The sequence below is a fragment of the Leucoraja erinacea genome, chromosome 9, assembly GCF_028641065.1.
Source record: "Leucoraja erinacea ecotype New England chromosome 9, Leri_hhj_1, whole genome shotgun sequence".
Taxonomy (NCBI): Eukaryota; Metazoa; Chordata; class Chondrichthyes; order Rajiformes; family Rajidae; genus Leucoraja; species Leucoraja erinaceus.
This window is the reverse complement of record NC_073385.1, coordinates 38,655,593-38,670,142: the sequence shown is the minus strand read 5'-3', so window position 1 is coordinate 38,670,142 and position 14,550 is coordinate 38,655,593. Positions and strand designations below refer to the sequence as shown.

Sequence of the window (14,550 nt, the reverse complement as noted above, 5' to 3'; positions counted from 1 at the left end):
TGGCCCATAATGTCTGTGCCAAACATGGCACCAAGATCAACCCCTATCTGCCTGCACATCTTTATTACTCAAAGTCTGTTCTTGACCGGATTTGGTGATCTGTGCTGCGATTTCTGAGAGAACGCCGCCACCTACGGCCGTCATTTTTGGCCACCTCGCTCAGAGCCCCCCTCCGCCGCATGTGTGCCGAGGATTTTTCCAGTCAGTGAAAAATGACAGAGATATTAATGATTTTACAAAATTCCCCATTCTCTCTGCTGCCCCCGCTGGCGGCAGGGGGATGGACTGTAAAACCAGGAAGTGGTGTGCCTCAATTAGTCTGCAAGCTGGAGGAAGGCACAGGGTCACGTTTCTCTGAGCTGTGAATAACACTGAACGCATGTCCACACAACTGAGTAAATACCCTTAATGTGGTTTGAAAATGAAAATATGGTTAAAGTAAAAAAGCACTGCCTGCAAATGGTTGTTTGGGGGGTTTGGGTTGAAATAAAAAGGCACACTCGTTCCCCCTCACCTCTTCCCCTCTCTCTCCTCTCCCCCCCCCCCCCCCTCCTCCCCCCCCCTCCTCCCCCCCCCTCCCTCCCCCCCCCCCCCCCCCCCCTCCCCCCCCTCTCCTCTCTCACTTCCCCCTCTCCCCTCTCCTCTCCTCTCCCCCCTTCCTCTCCCCCCTCCTCTCCCCCTTCCTCCACTCCCCCCCCCTCTCTTTCCCCTCTTTTTCTCCCCCTTCTCTCCCCCATCCCCTCCCCCACCGTCCCTCCCCTAAACCCCCCTCCCCTCCACACACTCCTACCCCCTTCCCTCCACCCCCTCCCCCTCCCTGCTCCCCACCTCTCCCCCTCCCCTCACCTCAACCCCCTCTCAGCACACCCCCTCACTCCCCCCCTCTCCTCTCTCCCCCTCTCTCCTCTCCTCTCCCTCCCCCTCTCCTCTCTCCCCCCCTCCTCTCCCCCCCTACTCTCCTCCCCCCCCCTCTCCCCCCTTCTCTCTTTCTCCCCCTCATTTTCTCCCACTCCTCCCCTCCATCCCCTCCCCCACCATCCCTCCCCTAAACCCCCCTCCCCTCCACACACCCCTACCCCCTTCCCTCCACCCTCCCTGCTCCCCACCTCTCCCCCCCCCCTCATCTCTCCCCTCCCCTCACCTCTCCACCCTCTCTCCCCCTCACTCTCACCCTCTCTCTCTCATCCCCTCCACCCCCACCTTTCCCCTCTCACCCACCCTCCCTCTTCTCCTCCTCGCCAACCCCCTCTCCCTCTTGCCCCTCTCTCTGTGTCTCTGCCCCTTCTCTCTCTGCCCTCACTCTCTACCGCCCCCGCCCCCCCCTCTCTAGATGTGAATGCAAGTTGGGGGCTATGTGTCAGTAGATAAGGTGGTTATGGGGTAAAAGGAGCAAATTAATAATATTAATATAATATCAAGGGGGGTAATTAGCGTGAGTGCGGGGGGGATAGTTAGTGTGTGTGACGCTGCGTGCCATCTCCCCCCCCACAACCGCACATTGGGGGAGCAGACCCAACGGGTCTGCACTTGGTCTAGTAATCCATATAACTCCATTCCCTCCATATCCCTGCAAATTATCTCTTCATACCTCCTCTGTGCCTGTTCCAAATCCTCTACATCCTTCCTGTAATGGGACAGAACTGCACACAGTGTAGTAGTCATTTAGCTTAATTCAGTATGTTATAACTATAACCAGATACCTTTAAATTTTATCTGCCTGTAATTACATGAGTGAGTTTGATACGAGTAGGATCAAAATGTACTTAAACGAGGAGAAGTTTGGATGAATAACTTACTGTTTTTACTATGACAATAAAGAAACTATTAATCAAGAGACTGTGTTTTTATGTAGAGGGGTAATAGAGAAGGGCTCCGGACTGCGAGCTCACTGACTGAATGATACAGACGTCCTGACTGAAAATCACACCCTTCCGATCAATTATTTAGCCCATTTTCAAAATATAGAATTTTTAATTTGGCGTTTGATTGGTACAAGGAGGCTACAAGGCTCGTAATATCTTTTTTTATACAGTGTAACTTTCTACATTTCTACTTTTGGGTATGTATGTGGCAATTATGGCTCATGGAATTTTCTCCCACACTACTAGTTATATTCGTAACAACATATTTAAATACCTGACATTTTCGATCTTTCCCAAATGCCTGAAGAAAGGACCCGATTCTAAACGTCGCCTAGCCAATCCCTCCATAGATAGACACAAAATGTGGGAGTAACTCAGCGGGTCAGGCAGCATCTCTGGAGTGAAGGAATAGGTGACGTTTTGGGTCGAGACCCTTCTTCAGACCCTCCATAGATCAAGCCTGACCTGCTGAGTTCTCCAGCACTTTATGTTTTGCTCTTAAAATTAATCCATGGTCCGCTGAAGAAACAACACGTTAGACCACTCTGGAAGTGCAAGATTTGCCGTACACTTCATACTGTAGAACACATCATAATAGTGTTGAGTGAATGAATGGGGTTAGATTATTTTTTTTAATCTGTTGTCTAGAATTAATCGATACCCACCCTATGTACCTTATATCAGATTTAAATCGGAATTCCGATTTTTTTTGTTTTCCTATTTGTCAATTTTTTGTGCCCGATTATTTGGCGGCCAATCAACTGCTGTCTCTAAGGGGGTTGCGTCCAATCACCGACCAGCTACCCTTATAATTCCTGTCCAATTAACAAATTGGTCTCCTCCCGTCCAATCAGCCGCTGTCTCCAAGGGTATTGTGTCCAATCACATAATGCGCTGGTCACTCGGTGGCCAATCAGACACAGTCTCTGAGGGGCGCTGTGACCAATCACCGACCAGCTTCCCTTAAAATTCCAGTCCAATCAACAAATTGGTCTCCTCCCATCCAATCAGCCGCTGTCTCCAAGGGCTTTGTGTCCAATCACATAATGCGTTGGTCACTCAGCGGCCAATCAGACACAGTCTCCGAGGGGCTTTGTGACCAATCACCGACCTGCTTCCCTCACCGAAGCAGACGATGGCTGCTGAGAGCCAACAGAGAGAGAGAGAGAGATGCAAGAAAGCAGCTATGACATATAATACGCAATAAATCGCATTACAAATACACAATAAACAAGTTATGCATTCTTGTACTTTTACGTGGGTATGACCGCACATTTAAAAAAAAATTCCCCGCCCCTCAGCCTCACAGACCTTAGCGTACCCCTAGGTCCTAAAACCCATTTCCATCACTGCTGGAGAAGTATTAGAAGCAAATTCTGCTAAGTTTTGGAAGGCAGCCAAAGGCGAGTGAAATCCAGATGCTGGCCTTGGTATATTTTGAAGTTGAGATAAGACACATTCTTTCTGAACTGAAGTCACTTCTACATTTCGAAAATATTTGGCTATTTTTTGAAAGTCCAGTCTATTTTGGTTTCTTATCTGGTGTTTACAGAATACGGAGCAGAATGTTTATCAATAGTGACTGAAGCAAACTGAAGAGTTCCTGTTTGTCCAACTGGCAGATTTGGCAATCTTCCAAGACCTGTTTAAATCCATGGTGCAAGATGAAGCAGGTAAGGCAGGTGAAGGAGCGCCACCAGAGGGAGCCATGGAATCTTCAACAAGTAAGCCAGGTGGAGAAGAAGCCTCCCTGAAAGAAACCCAGAAGGAGAGAAAGTTATGGAAGCAGATGATCAAGAAAATTGAAATCCAGAAGAAACTAATGGAATCAAAAGAAAATGCGATGATAGTGCAATCTAATCTGGGGCAATTATTCAGCCTTAGTCACGAGGTTGGAGAAAAGCAAAAAGCATTGCTGGATTTACAGCAGCCTCAGGAAGAACTCAACAGTTGAAAATGCGATGCAACAAGGTGCTGAAATGGAAGAGGAGATTACACCACAAGATAGTATCTCGAATGTATCTACGTGAAGATCAAGACATAAATCTGGCTCTATAGCCAGTTCAGCGTCAAGGGCCCCTGCTCAAATGGAAGTCAAAGCTGATTTACTCGCTCTCTCAATACAAGCGGATGCCTTGGAGAAGAAACATGAGATTGAGCGACAAGAAGAACAACTGAAAAGAGAGATGAAGAGATAAGAAAAACAGCTGAAAGAAGAGATGAGGAGACAAAAAGAACAGCTGGAACTAGCCACAAAGTTGGCGGTTGTCAAATCTAAGAAGGAGATAGTGGAAAGTGAGGGTTCAAGATGCGGCTCTAAAGCATCTGATGGGATGAGCTCTTATTACAGAAAAGGAACTGTTCAAAAGGAAACAACAGCTAAATCAAATCTGCAGCCAGAGGATATCCGGCCTCGTGAAGCACGTAGCCAGTTGATGGGCGACAAAACTTCATCTCAGCAACTGGGTGCGAGACCGAAGCAAATTACTTATGGGGCTCGGGACAAACCAGCAACTCAGTACTCTTTTTTGAGACCAAATGCACAGGCTCGAGCAGGCCATGATTGGACTATACCTGTTCATGATACGAAGAGGCCGAGTCAGGGACAAGCAACTAGTCATTAGCTTACTCACACCAGTATTCTTTTCAGAGGCCTGTTTATTGTACATCTACACCAAGCCAAGGATCTCAAGGTGAATTCTTTGAATTGGTGAGGAATCAAGCTGAAATCATCATAGCTCAACAAAATCTCTCTTCCACCCAACCACCAATAGAAATTCCTAGATATGACGGTGATTCTTTGTGGTATGAAGCTTTCATAATGACATTTCACAAAGGAGTAGAAATGAAAACTACTGATGAAAAAGAGTGCTTACGATTTCTGGTGCATTACACAAGCAGACATGTTAAGATGCTTGTAGAAAATTGTCTAAATAGGCCTGGAAGCCAAGGCTATCAAGAGGCAAGAAGGTTACTTAAAGAACGTTATGGTAATGAACAGAGGATTGCTAACGCATACATGAAGAAGGCCTATGCTTGGAAAGATATCGTCAGAAGATGTGGAGGCATTAAGTGAGTTTGCAATATTTCTTAGAGGTTGTTGTAGCTCGATGAAAAATCTCGACCACATTGGAGGAAATGAATCGTTTTAGTAATACTAGAGCCATCATTCTAAAACTGTCCTTAAGACTTCGAGAAAAGTGGAGAGATAAAGCAGACCAGTTAATGGAAACGAAGAATCGAGTAGCCATGTCACCAGACCTAGTGGCTTTCTTATAAAGGGAAGTACGGTTCATGTCAGATCCACGCCACAGGAGTATTCAAGATCATAAACCAATTGCAACTGTCAAAGGTTCTACCTTTACTAAAACTAAAGGAAGATCAGGACCTAAGGGGGGCAGTTTTGCTACCGGTATAATACTTGTGGAAATGACAGGTGGAATGAAAGGAGATATATCTACTATCAAGCAAAAATAATTTTGTTTGTTATGTGATGAAGTTGGTCACACCATAAGATGGTTGAAGATTCAAGAAGAATATATATATATATATATATATATATATATATATATAGAAAAGATGGATTTCTTAAAGGAGAAAGGAATCTGTTTTGAATGTTTGAAAAAAGGACACATAGTTAAAGACTGAGAGTCCTATAACTTGTGATAAGTGCAAGCAAGATCATCCTGAAGCACTTCACACTGTAAAGAAGAAGCCAGATCAAATAGGACAGAAAGAGAAGCCAGCTACTAGTGATGTAACCTCACCTCAGATAACTGCCCATATTGGGACCGGGGTAGAAACCTGTATCTTCTCTATCTTACCAGTTCAGGTAAGGAATAGCAAGACGAATACAGTGTTGCAAACATTTGCATTTTTGGATCATGGAAGTTCAGCTACCTTTTGTACAGAAAGCTTGATGAGAAGGCTGGACATCACAGGAGAAGAGGTTAAGATTCTATTGCGTACCGTGAATGAGGAGAAATTCTGCGATAGTCATTACATTACAAGTATGGAAATATCTAGCCTGGATGAAGACAATTTTATACCAATTTCTGATGTGTTTACGCATGAGACCATGCCTGTTTGTCATCAAAATATACCCAGACATGAGGACTTGAAATAACGGCCCTACTTGAAGGATGCCAAGATACCTAAATCAAATTCTGGTATCGACCTATTTATCGGAACGAATGCTTTGAAGGCATTAGAACCAATACAGACTGTGAGAAGCCAAGGGGATGGACCATTTGCTGTGAAAACCCTACTAGGGTGGGTTATTTATGGCTCCTTGCGAAGGAACAACGAAAGCAGGAACCAGAAGAACTACCCTGCTGCTGCTGTTAATCAAATATCTACTGGTAAATTAGCTATTGATCAAACAATACAATCATGACTTCAATGAAGGTACCAGTAAGGAATCAGAAGAAATGTCCATGGAAGAGTTAAAGTTCTTGGATATTATAAACTACACAGTAAAGATGATAGACGGACACTATTGTCTGGACTTACCTTTCAAACAAGTCTGCCGAATAATCATCGTATGGCAGAGCAACACACCCAGAATCTGAAACGCAGGTTTGGCAAGAATATGAAATTTCATGAAGAATATACATCTTTCCTAAAGGATATGATTGGCAATGATTATGCTGAAATGGTACCAACAAACCAACTAAATGGAAGTGATTGCGAGCTTTGGTACATTCCGCATGGGGTGTATCACTCGAAGAAAGGGACCTTGAGGGTGGTCTTTGACTGTGCTGCAGTCTTCAAAGGAACATCACTTAACTGTCAACTACTGCAGGATCCAGACCTTACCAACTCACTCATTGGAGTTCTCATTAAATTCAGACAAGAAGCAATTGCCTTGATGGCTGATATTAAAGCGATGATTCATCAAGTCAAAGTATCAGAAAAACACATTGACTACTTGCGATTCTTACGGTGGCCTGAAGCGGATGTACAACAGGATTTTGTTGAATACCGGATTAAGGTACATCTCTTTGGAGCAGTGTCATCACCAAGTTGTGCAAACTTTGCATTAAAGAAGACCGCAGAGGACAATAAAGCTAACTTTTAAGAAGAAGTGAAAACCACTGTGAAGAATAATTTCTATGTGGATGATTGCTTAAAATCCATGTCTACTGAGCAGGAAGCAATTCAAATGGTAAAACATCTGATATCCCTCTGCAATAAGGGAGGATTCACGCTTTCCAAGTGGATCAGCAACAGTCGTGTTATATTGGAAAGCATTCCACCAGATGAAAGAGCCAAGGAGACCAGGGAGTTGGATTTGGACAAAGACAATTTGCCAATAGAAAGAGCATTGGGACTGCACTGGTGCATTGAACCAGACGTGTTTAAGTTCAGAATCTCGATTCAAGAACGACCATGTACTAGAAGGGGTATCCTATCCGTGATTGGTTCCGTTTACGACCCTCTTGGATTTCTTGCACCATTTACACAGCCAGCCAAGTTGACATTGCAGGATCTTTGTAAGGAAAAACTTGGATGGGGTGAGAGTATAACACAAACTTCCTCTCACCGATGGACAGAATGGTTAGCAGATCTCAACAAGATCTCAGAATTCAAAGTGGACCATTGCATGAAGCCTACAAGCTTTGGTAAGATCAGAAGTGTACATCTGCATCATTTCTCAGATGCCAGTGAAAGAGGCTACGGTACTGTTTCATATCTAAGACTGGAAAATGAGAACAAAGAAGTACATGTTGCATTCTTAATGGGAAAGGCCGGAGTGACACCATTGAAACAAATGACAATTCCTAGAATGGAACTGACTTCCGCAGCCTTAGCTGTTAAAGTTGACATATTGATGCAAAAAGAACTACAGCTTCAGCTGGAAGAATCTATCTTCTGGACTGATAGTATTATGGTGCTTAAATACTTCAACAATTAAGTATTTTGACATTTGTAGCAAACAGAATCTCTTTTGTATTGGGAGTTACTGATGTTTCACAATGGAAATATGTTAACACAAAGGAAAATCCTGCGGATGAAGCTTCTAGAGGACTACAAGCTTGACCCAGTATTGGAGGAAGGACTTCTGAGAGTGGGTGGTCGCCGAAATAAATTGGCCTGAAGAGGCTAAACATCCTAATATTTTCTTGAAGGATTTTCACACTTCCAACATTATTGTAACAACATATTCATGAATTGATCGGACATGGAGGAAGAAGTTTTATGCTGTCAAAACTTTGGACTTTTGTGTTTTGGACTATATACTGGGTATCATGCCTGACGTTAAGGGGTTGGTGTGCACGGTTCGACTTCAGATTAAGAACAATGTTTTAATAAGACCAATAACAAAGTTATGGGCCTGTCCCACTCAGGCGACTTTTTAGGCGTGCAGGAAACTGCACTCGCCACATGGTCGCCACATGTTCGCTGATGGTCTCTGGTGAGTCTCCTTCATTGTCGCGAGGAGATGCCGATTCTGGGAACTAGTCGCGGCCTCAGTATGGTCGCCGTAAATTTTTCAACATGTTGAAAATTTTTCTGCAACCAAAAATTGGTCGCCATGGAGAAATCGATAATCCTGTAGAAACATAGAAATTAGGTGCAGGAGTAGGCCATTCGGCCCTTCGAGCCTGCACCGCCATTCAATATGATCATGGCTGATCATCAACTCAGTATCCCGTACCTGCCTTCTCTCCATACCCTCTGATCCCCTTGGCCACAAGGGCCAAAACTCCCTAATCCAATGTAGACTTCCCTCTGTAGGAGTTCCAGAGATGTAGTGGGGTCGCCATGTAAAGTTTCCCCCTTATGGGTAGTCGTAGGTGCAGTTTTAGTTAGTTATCGCCTAGTTTTAGTTAATCGCCTTTGCTGACCGGTCATTTTCATTGGCTCATTGGGGAAAAACAACGTAAGCAGGAGTCTTCAGAACCAAGGCTAACCGACCGGTAATGTTAAATGTCTGCCGAATTTCCCAGCTGTGTATCTCTGGCTTAATACAAGTTGTCTGGCTTCTCAAAAGTTCCACTCCTTCTCCCCTCTTTTAAAGGACTTACCGTACACTGTGCTAGCCGTCTTAATTACAGCGCCAACCTTCCTGTTCATCGTGGTGTGTGTCTGTATGACCTTGGCTTTGTACCGTGTGAATTTCAGCGCTCCCTCGCTTGCCCTGGCCCCGCCTTTGCAATGTGTTTGTGTGTGTGTGGGGGTGTTCCACTCTGACAGTTGCCTTTCCAGTTCCCAGTTTTTCAGGCGACTGTCGGCAACTTGACAGTCGCCGGCAGTCCACTGAAAAATCGTCTAAGTGGGACAGGCCCATTATGCTTGCTTCTAAAAGGTGAAGGTGAAGATGGACGAATTGCTGAAGAAGTCTGAATGCGGATATATACAGTATGCGGGTGGGATTTATTATGTAGTCGGAGGCATGTGTAAGGCTGTGATCCTCACGCAGACACGCTAGTAATTTTTAGTTTTAGTTGGAGGAAGCATGGGGAAGAAGGCACAGCTTTCAACCATGCACGAGTTTGACTACGAGTAAGATCAAAATGTACTTAAACAAGAAGAAGTTTGGATGAATATCTTACTGTTTTTACTACGACAATAAAGAAACTATTAATCAAGAGACTGTATTATGAAGATTTATCTTTGGACGGCTTTGAATGTCTCGTGGAGAGCTTGCATGCGTACCGAAACTATCTCCTTACCCCTGTCTTCAATCACAGTGGCCAGAGGAAAGATTCCTTGAACGATATAATAATCCGCCATTACACGTAGTACTCTAAACAGTACTCCAAATATAAATGTATTATATTTAATCATTTTGGATGAAATTTAACTTAATTTATTGAACTTTCTTTAATTTGCTCTCAAGCTGCTGAGTCAACTCTACCTTGCTGAATCATCAAGGAAGTGACATGCCATTCACTCAGCATATATGCTGTTCACCGCAACTACCTCCATATGGTAGTGAGTTCCACAAGATCACAGCTCTTAATTCAAAGAAGTTAGCAACAAATATTAAACAGACAATTCGGTATGTCAGGTAAATTAGTATGAAAGAACAATGGACACTGATGAAAATAGTGGCCATTGTCTGAAGTTATGAATTGATTATTTATTTTAATAATCTTTTACTTCTTAACTGAGGATTAAAGCTTTCACCTCAAAGCAGTGAGAGGGTCTACAACTCACTACTTGAAAAGGTGCGGGGGAGGCAGAAAACACTGCATTGGGTGAGCACTTTAGTGATGCAGCGTGGAAACAGGTCCTTCAGCCTACTGAGTTTGTGCCAACCAGCGATCACCCCATGCACTACTAGCCCTATCCTACACACAATGGACAGTTTTTTACAATTTTACCGAAGCCAATTAACCTAAAACCTGTACGTCTTTGGAGTGTGGGAGGAAACCGGAGAACCAAGAAAAGACCCACGCGGTCACAGATAGAATGTTCAAGCTCCATAAGACTGCACCCATGGTCAGGATCGAACCTGGGTCTCTGATGCTAAAAGGCAACAACTCTACCCAGTGCCACTGTGCCACCTTTAACTTTGATCTTCTGATCTTAAAGGCACCTTTTGTTAACATTTTCCCAAGAACAGAGGAAATAAAAATCTTCTGTTTAACACAGAAAAAAAGCTACATTTATATAAACCAACCTTCTTATTGAACAACATTCCCCATTTCCTGTTGATTATACTTAACAAGTCAAGATGGAAGCATAAATTTCCTCAACGGTCAATGATACCTTTACCCACTAGTTTATAACGTTACCTGTAACAATGTTGGTCGGCATGGACTTGGTGGGCGGAAGGGCTTATTTCCCATCTGTATCTCTAAAATAAATAAAGGAACTTGAACAAAATGAGTGACGTAACCTGTTTATGGCGTAAAAGTGTTTTTTTTTACTAAAGCCAGGATAATGATTTGAGATTTAATATTTCTAAAAGATTATATTCCCTACTTCCATCATCCAGTTCAGCAGCCCAATGTGGCTTCTTCGACAGCTTAATGGGCACTTTCTTTACAAATCTCTGAGGTTAACCTTGGGTAGTTTGTACCGTATTTCAACAGATAAACCAAATATTATTTGAATAAGGGAGAGAAACTGATAGAAATCACTTCAAAAATGTTGTTTTTAACTTTGAATCCTTTCTTTATTTCTTGATACAGACAAACTGTATTTTATATATCAATACAAAATAATTAACTATTCTTGTTTTAGAATTTCAGTCCAACAGAGATGGAAAAAAATGTAAACACAAATTATTTATGGTGGTGCAGTGGTAGAGTTGCTACCTTACAGCACCAGAGCCCCAGGTTCGATCCTGACTACGGGTGCTGTCTGTATGGAGTGTATACGTTCTCCCCGTGACTGTGGGTTTTCTCTGGGTGCTCCGGTTTCCTTCCACATTCCAAAGATGTACAGGTCTGTAGGTTAATTGGCTTCGGTAAAATTGTCACTAGTGTAGGATAGTGCTAGTGTACGAGGATCGCTGGTTGGCGTGGACTCGGTGGGCCAAAGGACCTGTTTCCGCACTGTATCTTTAAACTAAACTAAACTAAATAGGCCAGGAAATATTAAATGCAAGTGATTAATGTAGTTTTCATTCATATTTTTGATTGAAGAATATGTAAAAATTCCCATAACCATCTAATAAACTTATATTAAATGATGGACCTTTCACAAAAGAAAATAGAAAGCTGATTTTGAAAAATTATTAGTATTATTGAGAAACTAACTAGTGAATAAAATATATCATGAAACACTTTTGGAACATGATTGGGATATTTATTCTAATAAAATTCCATGATATAAATCTTTGACTTTTAGGCTTGAAACACGAAAACTGAAAAGGGTGACAAATATATTGGTAGAGAGTGGATTAAAGGCAGAATTTAAATAGCTTTTAATGAAAGTGTTCAATTACAGGATTATCTTCCTCAGGATGATTGTGATGGAAACTGATTTAGATTTCTTCAAGATCAGGTTGAACATTCTTTTTTTAAACTGGAAGGTAGTTTACATTTCATTAGTCCAAACTCTTTAATTCCTGTATATAATCCTTTTACCGTAGACAATTTGTCAGATATAAAAATAAATAGGTGATTGCTTTTGAGATACTATTTGGTCTTCTAAAATCAGCTTCTGGCAAGCTACCACTCCACACAATTGCAAGTTGATAGCTAAGGAACCAAACAACTCTAAATACAATTGAAAATAGTTAAAAATGAAATTACCAACATACTAAAATTTATACAAAAAATAAAAAATACGTATATATTCTTCCACAAGTAAAATTCTGTTATGAAACCTGCTTCAAAGCTTCATCACATGCCATTGTGTAACTATCTGTTAAAAGGCTTGTTGAAATGATGTAGATTACCCTCTTCCAACAGATTAGATTATCAACAAATTGACAAATAAATTTGACTTTGACTTTGACATTCTCCTCGTTTGGCCTTGTTGAGATTAAGAATTATAATTACATAGACAAATTATATTCTCCTAAAAACAATATGATATTATAGTTTGGTCCACAACATTTTGTTCTAGGGCACTGTTCCAAATTCATGGTATGGATTTGACCTTGAGATTATCTGTGGCAGATTATTATATCATTCAAGGAATCTTTCCTCCAGCCACTATGATTGAAGACGGGTAAGGAGATAATATCGATACACATCCACGAGCTCTCCAGAGACATTCAATGCCGTCGAAAGATAAATCTTCAAAACACAGTCTCTTAATTAATAGTTTATTTATTGTCGTAGTAAAAACAGTAAGGTATTCATCCAAACATCTTCTTGTTTAAGTACATTTTGATCTTACTCATGCATGGCGGAACCCGTGCATGGTCGAAAGCTGTGACCTCTCCCCCATGCTTGTTCTTCAAACATCTGGTTTGGTTTGTTCAATCTATGTGAAGATCAAAATCACCTGTGATCATTAAAGTACCCCTGGGACAAACCCTAAATCTAATAGCGAAATCTCTTTTGGAGGGGGGAAGGGTGTTTTGGCTGAGGATGGTGGCTATTTACAACAATGATTTTATTTAATTTCTCATCTCCACCAAAACTGATTCTACTTCTTTCAGACGTAAGATTATTTTTCACCACTATCCTAAAGTAAATTTTTATTATCAGCATTAGTTCACTTTCTTTTCCATTCTGTAATTTTTTCAAAATTATTAAATATCGTGAAGTATTCTATTCTTCCTTGATCAACTAATTGTTTGTGATGGCTATTAGATAATACTTTTTTATGGCCGTTTGTGCCATTCATTCATCCAATTGTGAATTCCTTTATGCATTCTCAAAAATATATATGTTGAACAAGTGCACAGCCATCTGGGCTTCAATCTTGCCTTTTATATTTTTCTGTCCCTGGGCATTGCCCAAATCCAAAAAACAAGAGTGTGACTGCGTCGTGGATTAAAATATCCAGTTAAATTTCTCCCCCTCCTGATACATCACAACATTTAAAACTCAGGCTCCAGATGAGCACACTGAACTGAAATTCTTCCATATGAAGGTACCTACTGCAAATGGGGTTGAGGTAATTTCATATGATTTCCACAATCTCCTTTTATTACATCGATCACATTCTACAGACCCACCATCCCTATGAAATCTTGATTATATATTAATTTTGTTTAGATTTCTGTTTGATATTTAGAATGCTTTTTAACTAAATAATTTAATAATTAAGAGTTAAATATGCTTTCATTTACATTTCAGTCTTGCATGAACTTTAAATAAAATACAATTTGTTGCATGAAAGTTTAAACAATGCTTGAATACATATTTCCTGAATCTATGGCTTTAACAAATATTAAGGTATATTTCCCTTCATCTAATATGAACCACCATGTGAATTGGATACACTAACCTCTTGCACCTCCTCACCTAACACACATTCTCACTAAATTCATGAGCTTTACAATCTTTTGAAGCCACACTTTGTCTGGCCTTCTCTTTTGTATTCCTTCCTTGCTCCATTCTTCCTTTGCATTCCCTGTATCTTGGAACTTATTTATTGTTTGCTTTTCATTTTTGATGAAAGATCATTGCCCAGAAACATTAGCTCTGTTCCTCTCATCACAAATGTTGCCTGACTGAATTTTCTTTTTAAATTTATGCCCAACTCAGTAATTGGGCTCTGAGGAAGGATGTGCTGGCCTTGGAGAGGGTCTAGAGGAGGTTTACGAGAATGATCCCAAGAATGATTGGGTTAACATATGATGAGTGTTTGACAGCACTGGGTCTGCACTCACTGGAGTTTGGAAGGATGAGGGGGTTCTCATTGAAACTTGCCATATAGTGAAATGCCTGGATATGAATGTGGATGTTTCCACTAGAAGATTGACAAATTTGTGATTATAGACAATAGACAATAAGTGCAGGAGTAGGCCATTTGGCCCTTCGAGCCAGCACCGCCATTCAATGTGATCATGGCTGATTATCCCCAATCAGTCCCCATATCCCCGGACTCTGCTATTTTTAAGAGCTCTATCTAGCTCGCTCTTGAAAGCATCCAGAGAACCTGCCTCCACTGCCCTCTGAGACAGAGAATTCCACAGACTCACCACTCTCTGTGAGAAAAAGTGTTTCCTCGTCTCCGTTCTAAATGGCTTACTCCTTATTCTTAAACTGTGGCCACTGGTTCTCGACTCCCCCAACATTGGGAACATGTTTCCTTGTTCAAGCTCTTA

At 41.7% G+C, this 14,550-nt stretch overlaps 1 protein-coding gene across 12 annotated transcripts in view; it reads left to right on the top strand.

Annotated features, from left to right (window-relative positions):
- LOC129700259 (neuronal PAS domain-containing protein 3) overlaps window positions 1-14,550 on the top strand; it is a 791,362-nt gene that overhangs the window by 122,276 nt on the left and 654,536 nt on the right. The window lies entirely within an intron of this gene.